This window comes from Amblyraja radiata, chromosome 34 (genome assembly GCF_010909765.2).
Source record: "Amblyraja radiata isolate CabotCenter1 chromosome 34, sAmbRad1.1.pri, whole genome shotgun sequence".
Classification (NCBI taxonomy): Eukaryota; Metazoa; Chordata; class Chondrichthyes; order Rajiformes; family Rajidae; genus Amblyraja; species Amblyraja radiata.
This window is the reverse complement of record NC_045989.1, coordinates 4,449,172-4,465,610: the sequence shown is the minus strand read 5'-3', so window position 1 is coordinate 4,465,610 and position 16,439 is coordinate 4,449,172. Positions and strand designations below refer to the sequence as shown.

The 16,439-nt window shown below is 43.6% G+C and overlaps 1 long non-coding RNA gene across 1 annotated transcript; it reads right to left on the bottom strand.

Annotated features, from left to right (window-relative positions):
- Positions 1-298: 298 nt before the first annotated feature.
- On the bottom strand, positions 299-655 carry LOC116991625. Its single transcript, XR_004416843.1, has 2 exons — positions 506-655; positions 299-473 (listed from the first exon to the last, which is right to left on the bottom strand). It is a non-coding gene; the product is annotated as an uncharacterized LOC116991625 (long non-coding RNA).
- Positions 656-16,439: the final 15,784 nt, after the last annotated feature.

Genomic DNA, 16,439 nt, shown 5'->3' with positions numbered 1-16,439 from the left:
TGTTTTGCAGGAGACACACATGAAACAACAAACACAAATAAGATTTGTCAAATTATTCTTATAATAAGGCTCGTACAACGACGTAATCGGACTCTGTCTTTATTTAGCAACTATGTACAGCAGCAGCAGGCTCGTGTGCATGCCCGGGCATTCCCTCACACCCCCTGGTAACCACGTCACCTCCGGTTCCGCCCACAGCACCAACTTCAGGCCGGATGCCGTCACTGCAGCCTGACCACTGGCAGCAGCGCCCCCTTCCGGTTACTACAAACTAAAGGCATTCCTTACTCTATTATTCCATAATACCACATCTCCCTTTCTTTGAGAACAAAGGGTGGACTACCTTTGTCTCTGCAGGTCTTAAGGGGTTTATTCTGCCCTTTTGCTGGAAGACCTGTCCCTGATCTGTCCCTGTTTCAAGCTTGCAAAATAGCAATAAAATAACTTACACGTTACCATACTGTGAACTATTGCTTTAGCAGGCTGTGTTCTTCAAAACTTAAACTCTCAGGTTTCAGGTAAATGTAACAGGTTTAGCAGAACAATTTCACATCACATTTCACTCTCTTTTTCTTTACCGTAGAAAACAAATCAATAAATCACCAATCAAGTCTCTTCGGCTTTCTAACCTCTCTCCCATACCTGGTCCGCACAGTCTCTGTGGTGGGGCCCTCTCTGCTGGGTGATGTTGTCACTGGTGGAGCTGGCTCTGGTGTAGGTGAATCTTCTCCCACTGGTGGCTCATCAGCGTCGACTACCCCACTGTTGGTCTGCAGCGGCACCAAGTGATGCCGGTTCCTCCTCAGTGTGCCTGAGGCACCTGGACGATATAAGAGCAAGGGGTATTGTGTGTAGATAGCACTGTGCCCTGGACTCGTGCATCGGTGATCCTCCCCAGGTACGAGTGGCTCCAGATTTCTCGCTCCGTGCCTCTTGTCGAAGGATCTTGCGTCGTTCCTCCTCTTCTCCCTTTCTTTGGCCCCCAGCGCGTTGAAGTCAGGCAAAACTGGATTCAGCAGGGTTGGAAGGGCAGGAACTGTAGTGCGGAGGCGGCGCCCCATCAACAGCTCGGCCGGGCTATAGCCGTTCTGTAGAGGGGTTGCTCTGTAGGCCAGCAATGCAAGATATGGGTCTGATGCCTTTGTCAGCAGGTTTTTCACGGTTTGTACAGCGCGTTCCGCCTCCCCATTGCTCTGAGGAAACTTGGGGCTGCTCGTGATGTGCACAAAGCCATACTCTGCTGCAAAGGCTTTAAAGTGGCTACCTGAGAACTGGGGCCCACTGTCACTTTTAAGAAATTCACAAATTCCATGACGAGAAAACATGGATTTCAGGTGCACCACCACATCTGTGGACCTTGTGGGTGACAGCAGCGCAACTTCCACATATCTTGAGAAATAATCTACTACTAGTAGATAAGTCTTGTCTTTCAGCGTGAACAGGTCAACTCCCAAGGTTTGCCAAGGCCTGTCTGGCATCTCCGTTGGCATCAGCGGCTCTTTGACGTTCCTTCTCTCTTGAATGCAAGTTCTACATTTCAGCACCATGTCATTCAGCTGGCTGATGGGATGACGAGCCTCGTGCCCTGCAGCAGCAGCCTATCATGCACAGTCAGCACTGCTCTATCAGCCCAGTAATGTCTCAGCACTCCCTGCAGTTGGCTTTTGTCGGGCCAGCCGTCTGTGCAGTACTCCATCAGTGCAGAGCATGTGCTGTCTGTCTGCAGGTGCTCACGTAGGCTGCTCAGATAATCTCCACTGACAGGAAAGTTGCTGATGACAGAGTCTACATAGATGTTGGTGTCCTCTAATAGGCTTGTTCTTGCGTGTGTTCTTGCGGCTCTCAGAGGAGCACGAGATAAGGTGTCGGCTGTCCACAGGCTTTTGCCAGGGACATGCTCGACTGTATAGTTGTACCTCATGAGTCTCATCCTAAATCTTTGGACTCTTGGTGGGAGGTCATCCCAAGCTTTCCCTCCCAACAGATTCACCAACGGCTTATGGTCAGTTTCCAGCTCGAATGGTCTTCCCAGGATGAAACAGCTGAACCTTTCACATGCCCACGTTGCAGCCAATGCCTCCTTCTCTACTTGAGCATAGCGCTGCTCTGTTGGTGTCATTGACCTGGACGCATATGCCACAGGTGACCACATGGCATCGCTCTTCTGCAGCAGGACTGCCCCCAGGCCAAAGGAAGAGGCATCAGCAGAGATCTTTAGAGCACTGTTTGGGTTGTATAATGTGAGCACTGGTGTGGATGACAGCTCTGTTTTTAACTGATCAAAGGCGGCATGCTGCTCTGTCCCCCAGTACCAGTGGTTCTTCTTGGACAGCAGGTCTCGTAGCACTTTGTCTTTTTCAGCCAGGTTAGGCAAGAAGCGGCCCAGCTGATTGACCATGCCCAGAAAACTCCTGAGTTCGCTGACATTTTTGGGTGCATCCATCTCTTGTGCTGCTCTCGTCTTCTCTGGATCTGGCTTCACTCCATCTGCTGAAATCACATGACCCAGGAATCTGACTGTGTGGCGTGTGAGCTCACATTTGTCCATGTTAAGCGTAATGCCGGCCTTTTGTGCCTTCTCTAGCACCGCATGTAGCCGAACATCATGCTCCTCCTGCGTCTGTCCCCAGACCAGGATGCCATCCATGTGACACAGTACCCCCTCCAGGCCACCGGTCACTTCTGTCATCATCATCCTTTGAAAGTGCTCAGGCGCTGATGCTATGCCAAAGGGTAGACGGTTAAAATAGTAGCGCCCAAAAGGTGTGATGAAGGTGGTGTATTTGGCAGACTCTTTTGTCAATGGTACTTGCCAAAAGCCCATGTTGGCATCTAATTTGCTGAATACTGTTGCGCCAGCTAGCATGCCCAGAGTGTGCTCGACAGAAGGCAGGATAAACTTTTCTCTGCATACTGATCCATTCATCATTGTGAAGTCCACACAAATGCGAACATCACCTGTTTTTTCGGCACCACCATGATCCCGGCACACCAATCAGTCGGCTCCTCAATCTTGGTGATTACGCCCATCTTCTCCATACGGTCTATCTCCTCCTTCACTTTTCCCATAAGCGGCAGAGGGACACTGCGTGGTGTGTGGAGAGAGAAGGGCACAGCCTCTGGCTTCAATTTAATTGAGTATGGCCTCCGAAACAAGACCCAAGCCGCTACACAGCTTCGGATATTGTTGTTTCACTGATTCCAAGCTGAAGCCGTTCTATGGCAGGCCTTCCCAACAGTGCAGTGTGCAGGTCTTTTACTACATAAATGTTCTCTATGGCTGTCTTTTTGCCTCTGCGTAGTGTTTCTCTGGCTACACCCAGGACAGAGAGTGCATTACCCCCTGGCCCAAACAATGGGCGTGTCGACACTGCCAGGCGCTTCACATCATGCCCCCCTGTAATGTCGTGGTACACCTCAGCTGGCATGGTGGTGACATCAGCACCAGTGTCTATTTTAAAGCACACTTTTTTTTTGTCTCAACTGTAGCTGCACCGTCCACGGGTCTTTTCCAGTATCCACGGCTCCCAGGAAAAAGCTCTCTTCTTCCTCTGTAGTGACAGCATTGAGAGATTTTGCACTGTTTCTGCACACTTTGCCATAATGTCCCTTTTTGCCACAGTTGTGACACACAGCATCTTTAGCAGGGCATTCCAATTTTCCATGCGAGGGCATTTTTCCACATCTATAACAGGCCTTTGAACCTGGCTGTGGCCGTGTATTAAGTTTATTTTTGCCTGGTGTTTGTGCTTGTGGCTGAGGCTTTGAGGGAAATTTGGGTTTTCTGTAGCTTTTAGCATGCACAGCATCAACATTAGAGCATTTGCTAGCACCGCTATTTTCTCCTCTTAAGTCAGACCGCTGTCGTCTAACTTCTTCAGACTGCCTTGTCTTTGTTATAGCAGTTCCAAGGGTTAGGTCTCTGTCTAGTTGTAGCTTTTCTGACAATGAGACATTTCCCAGCCCGACAACTAACCTGTCGCGGATCAGCTCGTTCTGTAATAATAATAATAATAATAATATATCTTTTATTGTCATTGCACGTCAGTGCAACGAGATTTAGTGTGCAACTCCACTGATGTACAAGAAAGGTAAATAAATACAATACATAAATAAACAAGCTGAATTGTCCATAATTGCAGTGTTCAGCTAATCCGTATAGAGCAGTGATGAAGGAATCCACCGTTTCTCCTGGCAGTTGCACACGCTGATTGAACTTGGCTCTTTCGTAGATTACATTCCTTTTAGGAACAAAAAATGCATCAAAGCCCGCCTTGACATCCGTGTACATCCTCCTCTCATCTGCAGTTAGCGTTAGCCCCTTTAGCACATCTTCGGCTTCATCGCCCATGCAATACACTAACGTGTTCACCTGGTTTTCTGCCGACGTCACGTTTAAGTTGCTTGCAAGCCGAAAGCGGTCGAATCTCCTGATCCAACGCTCCCATTCTTGAGGCTTGGTAAAATCGAATGGCTCTGGAGGTTGTATTGTGAACGTAGCAGTCGGTGTAGGTTGCGCCATATCTGCCGGCTCGTCTCCCATTTCCCGCCAAAACGATACACCTTCCACTTCTTCTTTTTTTTTTTCGCTTACAAGTCTCCCATTTCTGACACCATGTCAAATTGTTCTTATAATAAGGCTCGTACAACGACGTAATCGGAGTCTGTCTTTATTTAGCAACTGTGTACAGCAGCAGCAGGCTCGTGTGCATGCCCGGGCATTCCCTCACACCCCCTGGTAACCACGTCACCTCCGGTTCCGCCCACAGCACCAACTTCAGACCGGATGCCGTCACTGCAGCCTGACCACTGGCAGCAGCGCCCCCTTCCGGTTACTACAAACTAAAGGCATTCCTTACTCTATTATTCCATAATACCACAGATTAAAGGCGAATTGGATAGGCCAAACATACTACTCCTCATTTACTTCTAAATCTAGGGGTACAGCTATTCTTATTAGGAAAGGTATTCCTTTTAAATTAAAGAATACTATATCAGATAAAGAGGGAAGATATATTATAGTTTCGGGTGAAATTTATGCAACCCCACTAACTTTGATAAATATTTATGCTCCGAATTTTGATAACCCCCAATTTTTTGATAAAAGTATTGACATAATATCAGAGTTTAATTACCAAAATGTGAAAATAGGGGGGGACTTTAACTGTGTTTTAGATTCATATCTAGATAATTCAGCAAAACAAAAGAAGAGTAATTTAAAATCTAAAACTAGCGAACTTCTAAATACATATATAAAAAATACTAATATAATAGATGTATGGAGATCTGCTAATCCAGTTGGAAGGGAAGGTACACAAAATTGCTGGAGAAACTCAGCGGGTGCAGCAGCATCTATGGAGCGAAGGAAATAGGCGACGTTTCGGGCCGAAACCCTTCTTCAGACTGATGGGGGGTGGGGGGGAGAAGTAAGGAAAAGGGGAGGAGGAGGAGTCCGAGGGCGGGCGGATGGGAGGGTGGGAGGAGACAGCTAGAGGGTTAAGGAATGGGAGAAGACAGCAAGGGCTAGCAAAATTGGGAGAATTCAATGTTAATGCCATCCGGACGCAAGGTCCCCATGCGGAATATGAGGTGCTGTTCCTCCAATTTCCGCTGTTGCTCACTCTGGCAATGGAGGAGACCCAGGACAGAGAGGTTGGATTGGGAATGGGAGGGGGAGTTGAAGTGCTGAGCCACCGGGAGGTCAGATTGGTTATTGCGGACTGAACGGAGGTGTTCGGCGAAACGATCGCCCAACCTCCGTTTAGTCTCCCCGATGTAAATCAGCTGACATCTAGAGCAGCGGATGCAGTAGATGAGGTTGGAGGAGGTACAGGTGAACCTTTGTTGCACCTGGAACGACTGCTTGGGTCCTTGAATGGAGTCGAGGGGGGAGGTGAAGGGAGAGGTGTTGTATTTCTCGCGGTTGCAACGGAAAGTGCCCGGGGAGGGGGTGGTACGGGAGGGAAGGGAAGAATTGACGAGGGAGTTGCGGAGGAAGCGGTCTTTGCGGAAGGCAGACATGGGGGGAGATGGGAAGATGTGGCGAGTGGTGGGGTCACGTTGGAGGTGGCGGAAATGGCGGAGGATTATGTGTTGTATTTGCCGGCTGGTGGGGTGAAAGGTGAGGACCAGAGGGACTCTGCCCTTGTTGCGAGTGCGGGGATGGGGAGAGAGGGCAGTGTTGCGGGGTATGGATGAGACCCGATGTAATACTCATTTTACTCTTCGGTGCATAAAACTTATTCAAGAATTTATTATTTTTTAGTGGATATGAAATTAATGCCATATACAAACAACCCAACATACCACATTAGTAGTATCTCAGATCACTCTCCGTTGACATTTTCAGTAAAATTTGAGGGAATGCCGGGTAAAAAAAATTTTTGGAGGTTTAATACACATATTTTAAATGACGAGCAAGGCTATCAATATTTAAAACAACAAATGAAACTTTTTTTCGATACAATTGATATACCAGGTACTTTGCCTTCTTTATTATGGGAAACTTTGAAGGCATTTATGAGAGGAATTATAATTTCATATCAAAGTTTTCAAAAGACAGAACAATTGTTGTTAGAACAAGAAATCAGACAGTTAGAGTTGGATAATGCCAAAGATTCCACGACAGATAAACACAATAAGATAATATTACTGAAATTTAAACTTAATCTAATTTTATCGGCAAGAGTAATAAGACTATTCCAAATTACAAAACAGGAACATTTTGAGTTTGGTGACAAACCACATAAGCTTTTAGCTCGCCAATTGAAAAAACAAGAAAAGGAAAATACAATAACCAAAATTAAATCAGAGAAAGGTGAATTACTAATACTACCTAAAGATATTTATAATAGATTTGCCCAATTTTACCAAAACTTATATACATCTAAAATTAAAATAGAAGATAGTAAAATAATTTTTTTTCTAGATAACTGTAATCTTCCAATACTGGACCTTTTGGAACAAGAGGAACTAGGAGCTCAAATGACAATCAAAGAAATAGGTGAAACAATAAAATCGCTGAAAAATGGTAAGACACCGGGACCAGATGATTTTAATAATGAATTTTATAAAAAAAATTCAGGAGATAACGACCCCTTATTTATTTAATTTATACTCCCATGCTTTTAAAGAAAACAAACTACCTGAAACACTAACAGAATCAACTATTACGCTTATTCCAAAAAAAGATAAAGATTTAGATGATCCGGGCTCGTACAGAGCTATATCACTTTTAAATACAGATCAGAAAATTTTAGCAAAGATTTTAGCAAGAAGATTAAGCAAATATATTAGTAAATTGATAAACCCTGATCAAACGGGGTTTATACCTAAAGATACTCATTTAATTATCTGAGACGCCTGTTTAATATAATGTACTCGCATAAAGTAGAGGAAGAAGATATATCAATTATTTCTTTGGATGCAGAGAAAGCATTTGATCAGGAGTGGCAAAACTTATATAAAGTACTACAAAAATTTAATATGGGAGAGAATTTTATAACATGGGTAAAATTATTATATGATAAACCGATGGCAAGAATTTTAACTAATAACATGTTATCTCAAAAATTTCAACTATCAAGGGGTAATAGGCAGGGATGTGCACTATCACCCCTGCTATTTGCCCTTATGATAGAACCCCTGGCTGAAAGTATAAGAATTCATCCGAATATTCAGGGCTATAATTCAGAACTGCTGTAGCTTTGGGACTCAGAACTGCTGTAGCTTTGGGAGCAACAACAGCAGCAGCAGTAGGAGATTAGCAAGAGATACGACTGATTGGCTCTAGCCCAAGTGGGAGGAGAGAAGTGAAAACAGTTTAAGTACAGGTCAAGGACAGGCAGACTTGACTCAGAACTGCTGTAGCTTTGGGAGCAACAACAGCTGAAAACTGAGGAATTTGGTTTGTAAATTGGTAAATCAGGCAATTTATCAGTCAAGTTAAGTAAGACTGCTCTTAGGGAGCGGCAGTGAGTGAGCGGCCTTGTGAGTGAAGTGCCCTGTGAGAAAGGTGTGAGTCTTTGGCTTGAGAGTCTTCGGCGAGGAGGCTGAGGAGAGGAGACTACGCAAAACACTGCAGAGGGAGAGACGAAAGAAGGAGATGTCAGGCAAGCTGATTCAGTGTGATGCTTGCAGTATGTGGGAGGTCAAGGACACCGCTGGTGCCTCTGGCTGCTACAAATGCGAAAAGTGCATCCAGGTAGAGCTCCTGAAGGGCCGTGTTGGGGAACTGGAGAAGCAAGTGGATGACCTCCGGTTCGTCCGAGAAACGGAGTCGTTCCTTGACATGTCTTACAGTACGATTGTTACACCTAAGGTACTGGAAGAGAGAAGGTGGGAGACAGTGAGAACGGGAGGGAAGCATGGAATGCCAACGTCCCCGGGTGTTGTACCTCTTGTGAACAGGTTCACCCACTTAGAAGCTGTCGGGACAGAAGAGGTGTTTACACTGGGCGGCGGACTGGCTTGTGATGCGAATAGGGCTGTTGAGCCAAAACCAAAAAGGCCTAAGGCAGGCAACGCCATTGTAGTAGGAGACTCCATTGTGAGAGGTACGGACAGGGGTTTCTGCGGCAACAGACGGGATGCGAGGATGGTGTGCTGCCTTCCTGGTGCCAGGATCCAGGATGTCACGGACAGAGTGCAGAAAATCCTCAAGGGCGAAGGTGAACATCCGGAAGTGGTAGTGCATGTCGGCACAAACGATGTCGGAAAGAAGGGGATGAATATTCTGCAGCGTGACTTTAGAGAGCTCGGAAAAATGCTGAAAAGCAGGACCTCCAGGGTTGTTATCTCCGGTTTGCTTCCAGTTCCTCGTGCTGGCGAGAGCAGGAACAGGGAGATACGGGACCTGAACGTGTGGCTGAGGAACTGGTGCACGGGGCAGGGATTTAGATTCTTAGATCACTGGGATCTGTTTTGGGGTAAGGGGGAACTGTACAAAAGGGACGGATTGCATCTTAACAGGTGTGGGACCAGCATTCTGGCAGGCAGGTTTGCCACTGCTACACGGGTGGTTTTAAACTGAATAAGGGGGGTGGGGTGTCGAATGGGCTAGTGGAGGATGGAGTTAAAGGGAAAGGGTTTCTTAAATGTGTGAGCGTAGAGACAGAGGGGTGTAAAATGAGGGTAGAAGCAATAGGTAGCAAGGTGAAAAGTAAAAGTGGCAGGCCGGAAAATCCAGGGCAAAAATCAAAAAGGGCCACTTTTCAACAAAATTGTATAAGGGGTAAGAGTGTTGTAAAAACAAGCATGAAGGCTTTGTGTCTCAATGCAAGGAGCATTCGTAATAAGGTGGATGAGTTGAATGTGCAGATAGCTATTAATGACTATGATACAGTTGGGATCACGGAGACATGGCTCCAGGGTGACCAAGGCTGGGAGCTGAACATCCAGGGATATTCAATATTCAGGAGGGATAGAGAGAAAGGAAAAGGAGGTGGGGTAGCGTTGCTGATTAGAGAGGAGATTAACGCAATGGAAAGGAAGGACATTAGTTTGCAGGATGTGGAATCGGTATGGGTAGAGCTGCGAAACACTAAGGGGCAGAAAACGCTGGTGGGTGTTGTGTACAGGCCACCTAACAGTAGTAGTGAAGTTGGAGATGGTATCAAACAGGAAATTAGAAATGCGTGCGACAAAGGCAAAACCGTTATAATGGGTGACTTCAATCTACACATAGATTGGGTGAATCAAATTGGCAGGGGTGCTGAGGAAGAGGATTTTTTGGAATGTATGCGGGATAGTTATCTAAATCAACATGTAGATGAACCAACGAGAGAGAAGGCTATTTTAGACTGGGTATTAAGTAATGAGGAAGGGTTAGTTAGCAGTCTTGTTGTACGTGCCCCCTTGGGCAAGAGTGACCATAATATGGTTGAGTTCTTCATTAGGATGGAGAGTGACATTGTTAATTCAGAAACAATGGTTCTGAACTTAAAGAAAGGTAACTTTGAGGGTATGAGACGTGAATTGGCCAAGATTGACTGGCAATTAATTCTAAAAGGGTTGACGGTGGATATGCAATGGAAGACATTTAAAGACTGCATGGATGAACTACAAAAATTGTTCATCCCAGTTTGGCAAAAGAATAAATCAGGGAAGGTAGTGCATCCGTGGATAACAAGGGAAATCAGGGATAGTATCAAAGCGAAGGATGATGCGTACAAATTAGCCAGAAAAAGCAGCATACCGGAGGACTGGGAGAAATTCAGAGACCAGCAGAGGAGGACAAAGGGCTTAATTAGGAAAGGAAAAATAGATTATGAAAGAAAACTGGCAGGGAACAGAAAAACTGACTGCAAAAGTTTTTATAGATATGTGAAAAGAAAGAGATTAGTTAAAACAAATGTAGGTCCCTTGCAGTCAGAAACGGGTGAGTTGATCATGGGGAACAAGGATATGGCGGACCAATTGAATAACTACTTTGGTTCCGTCTTCACTAAGGAAGACATAAATAATCTGCCGGAAATAGCAGGTCAAAGGAGTTGGAGGAATTGAGTGAAATCCAGGTTAGCCGGGAAGTGGTGTTGGGTAAATTAAATGGATTAAAGGCCGATAAATCCCCAGGGCCAGATAGGCTGCATCCCAGAGTACTTAAGGAAGTAGCTCCAGAAATAGTGGATGCATTAGTAATAATCTTTCAAAACTCTTTAGATTCTGGAGTAGTTCCTGAGGATTGGCGGATAGCAAACGTAACCCCACTTTTTAAGAAGGGAGAGAGAGAGAAAACGAGGAATTACAGACCAGTTAGTCTAACATCGGTAGTGGGGAAACTGCTAGAATCAGTTATTAAAGATGGGATAGCTGCACATTTGGAAAGTGGTGAAATCATTGGACAAAGTCAGCATGGATTTACAAAAGGTAAATCATGTCTGACGAATCTTATAGAATTTTTCGAGGATGTAACTAGTAGCGTGGATAGGGGAGAACCAGTGGATGTGGTGTATCTGGACTTCCAGAAGGCTTTCGACAAGGTCCCACATAAGAGATTAGTTTACAAACTTAAAGCACACGGCATTGGGGGTTCAGTATTGATGTGGATAGAGAACTGGCTGGCAAACAGGAAGCAAAGAGTAGGAGTAAACGGGTCCTTTTCACAATGGCAGGCAGTGACTAGTGGGGTACCGCAAGGCTCAGTGCTGGGACCCCAGCTATTTACAATATATATTAATGATCTGGATGAGGGAATTGAAGGCAATATCTCCAAGTTTGCGGATGACACTAAGCTGGGGGGCAGTGTTAGCTGTGAGGAGGATGCTAGGAGACTGCAAGGTGACTTGGATAGGCTGGGTGAGTGGGCAAATGTTTGGCAGATGCAGTATAATGTGGATAAATGTGAGGTTATCCATTTTGGTGGCAAAAACAGGAAAGCAGACTATTATCTAAATGGTGGCCGACTAGGAAAAGGGGAGATGCAGCGAGACCTGGGTGTCATGGTACACCAGTCATTGAAAGTGGGCATGCAGGTGCAGCAGGCAGTGAAGAAAGCGAATGGTATGTTAGCTTTCATAGCAAAAGGATTTGAGTATAGGAGCAGGGAGGTTCTACTGCAGTTGTACAGGGTCTTGGTGATACCACACCTGGAGTATTGCGTACAGTTTTGGTCTCCAAATCTGAGGAAGGACATTATTGCCATAGAGGGAGTGCAGAGAAGGTTCACCAGACTGATTCCTGGGATGTCAGGACTGTCTTATGAAGAAAGACTGGATAGACTTGGTTTATACTCTCTAGAATTTAGGAGATTGAGAGGGGATCTTATAGAAACTTACAAAATTCTTAAGGGGTTGGACAGGCTAGATGCAGGAAGATTGCTCCCGATGTTGGGGAAGTCCAGGACAAGGGGTCACAGCTTAAGGATAAGGGGGAAATCCTTTAAAACTGAGATGAGAAGAACTTTTTTCACACAGAGAGTGGTGAATCTCTGGAACTCCCTGCCACAGAGGGTAGTCGTGCCCAGTTCATTGGCTATATTTAAGAGGGAGTTAGATGTGGCCCTTGTGGCTAAGGGGATCAGAGGGTATGGAGAGAAGGCAGGTACGGGATACTGAGTTGGATGATCAGCCATGATCATATTGAATGGCGGTGCAGGCTCGAAGGGCCGAATGGCCTACTCCTGCACCTAATTTCTATGTTTCTATGTTTCTATGTTTCTATGTTTCTATAATACCAGGGACTCAAAGAATAAAATCTCATTATATGCAGACGATATACTTTTATATATTACAAAGTCACAAACGAGCATACCAAATTTATTAAACTTAATAGCGGAATTTGGTTCTTGACATGACATTAAAACCTCAAGAACCTACACACTTACTGAAGTTCCCCTTTAAAATTGCAACAGAAAAATTTAAATATTTGGGTATTCAGATTACTAGAAAATATAATGCATTATTCAACGCTAATTTCATACCTTTATTAAATAAACTTAATACGTTGGTTAAATTTTGGAAAACACGTCCCTTATCATTATTAGGTAGAATAAATGCAATAAAAATGATCTTCCTACCACAATTACTATACCTATTTCAGTCTATACCGGTATATATACCAAAATATATATTTTTTAAATTAGACTCAAATATTACTAATTATATTTGGGACTATAGATCACATAGAATCACAAAAAAACACTTATGTAAACCAAAAGAGGTCGGGGGACTTTCACTTCTGAATTTTATGTATTATTACTGGGCAGTGCATATTAAGAATATGATTTATTGGTTGGATAGTTCTACCCAACAGACAGAATGGATAAAAATGGAGAAGGAGGATTGCCATCCTTGTAATATAGAAACGATCCTCTTCTCCCCAAAAAAACTGAATAACACAATATATAAGAAGAACCCAATTATATATGGTACAATAAGAATTTAGAAACAAATAAAATTATCTTTAAAATTAAGAAATCTATCACTGTTAATGCCAATAGCGAATAACCCTTTATTTAAATCATCTCTTATTGATAAGATATATAACCAATGGGAAAGTCTCGGAATTAGAAGGATCGGGGATATGTACGAAATGGGAAACCTACTATCATTCCAACATCTACAATTAAAATTTAAATTGAAAAACAACCAATATTTTAAATATCTTCAGATTTGCGATTTCGTGAAAAAATATATACAAGGAAATCAAAAAGTAACTCCTGACTTCTTGGAAGAAGCAATGAATATTGAAGCTGACTCACAAAAATTAATATCATTTTTATATAATAGTATTCTAAATATAGACCTACCATCGACAGAGGTACTTAGAGAAGAGTGGGAACGGGAACTAATGATAAAAATTACGAAGGTTAAATGGGTAAAATACCTGATATATATTAACAAATGTTCAATTAATGTAAGACATAATCTAATTCAATTTAAAATTGTATATAGATTATATTATTCAAAAACAAGATTGAACAAATTTTATCCAAATATATCCGCCACTTGTGATAAATGTCTAGTCCAAAAGGCAACTATAACACACTCCTTAGTTTCCTGCATAAAACTTTATAGATTTTGGAATGATATTTTTGAAATGTTTACAAAATTATTCAAGACAAGAATGGAACCTAATACTGAAATGATTATATTTGGTGTAATGGAAGATGGGAATAAATTGAACACATCTCAAAATCTATTCCTTAATTATGGTTTAATAATAGCAAAAAAATTAATACTTAAATTTTGGAAGGGTACATCGATACCAACGCTTAAAATGTGGATTGCAAGAATGTTGGACACCGCTCATCTTGAGGAAATGCGATTCCTCCTAATGGATAAATCAGACCAATTCATAACGAGTTGGTCTCCATTCGTCGTTTTTTTGGAATCATATGCTGCAACACAATTGTAAAAAATAACTCTTTCAGGACTGGACGAGGGTTGGTCAAGATTATAAATAATGATCTCCTTTTCTTTTTTATTTTATTTTATTTTCTCTATTTTCTCTCTCAACTTTCTTCATTTACTCATTTTCTTTCTTCACACGCTATATATTTCACATCTTTCTATCCTTTACTATCTAACTTCTTTTTCTTATTCTAATCTTTTTTCAATGTAACAAAAAAAAAAGTTGTACATAAAATGTATTATGAAAATATATATTAGGCACTTTGGTGCCATATGACTGTACTTACTTCTAATAAAATAAAATATTTAAAAAAACAAAAAACACTGCACAATCACACAACACACACCGCACATCAACATTCAACACATAGTAATAGTTTTTACTTAAAACGAAACAAAACACTCACAAACTCACGTAACGTAACGTAACGTAACGTAACGTAACGAAGAGACAAACATTCAAAGCTACTCTCTGCACCGACCGGTCGACCGCACGAGCAGTGACCCGGAACCGGAAGCTTTGGCTTGAAGTTGAAAGGCACTACTTACTGCAAATGGTGGCTTGGGAATTTTGGCTTGCAGTTGAAAGGCACTACTTACTGCAAATGGTGGCTTGGGTTCAATGGCTTGAAGTTGAAAGGCATTACTTACTGCAAATGGTGGCATGAAGTTGAAAGGCACTACTTACTGCAAATGGTGGCTTGGGTGCTTTGGCTTGATGTTGAAAGCACTACTTACAGCAAATGGTGGCTTGGCAGCTTTGGTTTGAAGTTGAAAGGCACTATTTACTGCAAATGGTGGCTTGGGAGCTTTGGCTTGAAGTTGAAAGGCACTATTACTGCAAATGGTGGCTTGGTTGCTTTGGCCTGGTTAAAAGGCACTACTTACTGCAAATGGTGGCTTGGGAGCTTTGAAGTTGAAAGGCACTACTTCCTGCAAATAATGGCTTGGGTGTGGCTTGGGTGTGGCTTGAAGTTGAAAGACACCACTTACTGCAAATGGTGGCATGAAGTTGAAAGGCACTACTTACTGCAAATGGTGGCTTGGGAGCTTTGACTTGAAGTTGAAAGGCACTACTTACTGCAAATTGTGGTTTGAAGTTGAAAGGCACTACTTACTGGCTTGGGAGCTTTGGTTTGAAGTTGAAAGGCACTACTTACTGCAAATGGTGGCTTGGGTGCTTTGGCTAGAAGTTGAAAGGCACTACTTACTGCAAATGGTGGCATGAGGTTGACAGGCACTACTTACTGCAAATGGTGGCTTGGGTGCATTGGCTTGAAGTTGAAAGGCACTATTTACTGCTAATGGTAGCATGAAGTTGAAAGGCACTATTACTGCAAATGGTGGCTTGGTTGCTTTGGCTTGAAGTTGAAAGGCACTACTTACTGCAAATGGTGGCTTGGGAGCTTTGACTTGAAGTTGAAAGGCACCTCTTACTGCTAATGGTGGCGGGTGTGGCTTGGGTGTGGTTTGAAGTTGAAAGGCACTACGTACTGCAAATGGTGGCTTGGATGCAATGGCTTGAAGTTAAAAGGCATTACTTACTGCAAATGGTGGCTTGGGTGCATTGGCTTGAAGTTGAAAGGCACCACTTACTGCAAACGGTGGCATGAAGTTGAAATGCATTACTTACTGCAAATGGTGCCTTGGGTGCTTTGGCTTGAAATTAAAAGGCACGACTGTAAATGCACTTACTTCCTGTTTGCACTGTATATTGATTTTAAATAAAAACGTTACCACTTACGGCTGTGATGTTTGGCCATCTTACTCAGTCCCCCTCCGCTGAGCAGGTGCAGAGAATTCTTCCCATCAATGAAAAATAAAAGTGTTATTAGTTTAAAAAAAAATGTTGCAAATCTCTCTCCTGTCAATCACTCCATGAAAGCCACACCTTTTCCGGTGGGGGGGGGGGGGGGGGGGGGGGGGATGGAGGGGATATAAAAGCCGGAAATGTGGATGTGGCTCAGTCTCTGCAAGATGGAGGAGGGGGTGGTCACGACTCGCTGTCTTTAGTGGCTTTGCACCCTACTTCAAATGGTATGAAACTGCACTTGAATTTGGTGGCCTTGCACCCTGCTAGAAGTGGTAAGAAACTGCACTTGAATTTGGTGGCCTTATACCCTGCTTGAAATAGAATTTCAAGGATTAGCCGTGAGTCAACTACCAGCCCACCAGCCGTGAGAGAGTGAGTTGCCAGCACAACAGGCTTGATTGACTGAGACGCCAGCCCAAGAATCCATTTGGCGCACAATTTGCATACTAGCCCTTTGAAAACCAGTCCCTTCAGCCCACAACACCCAAACTAGCGCTCCAGAAAGCCTCCCCCCCCCCCCCCACCCCACCCACCCCCAACTGGCCACCAATATTAGAATTGGTGGAGAGGTGGAATATTGCGTTGGATGACCAGCCCTCCTGTGTGATGCTGGGACCCAACGGGTCCCACTTAGTCTAGTTAAATCTAAAATTCATCTATCCTGTGTTTGGGCAGAATGTCGGGTTTAGTATGTTGAACCATCTGCTCTTTTATAGACCACCCCTCCCATAAGATGCAAGATGTTAATATGAAAATTGGGGGTGAAGGAATTAGAA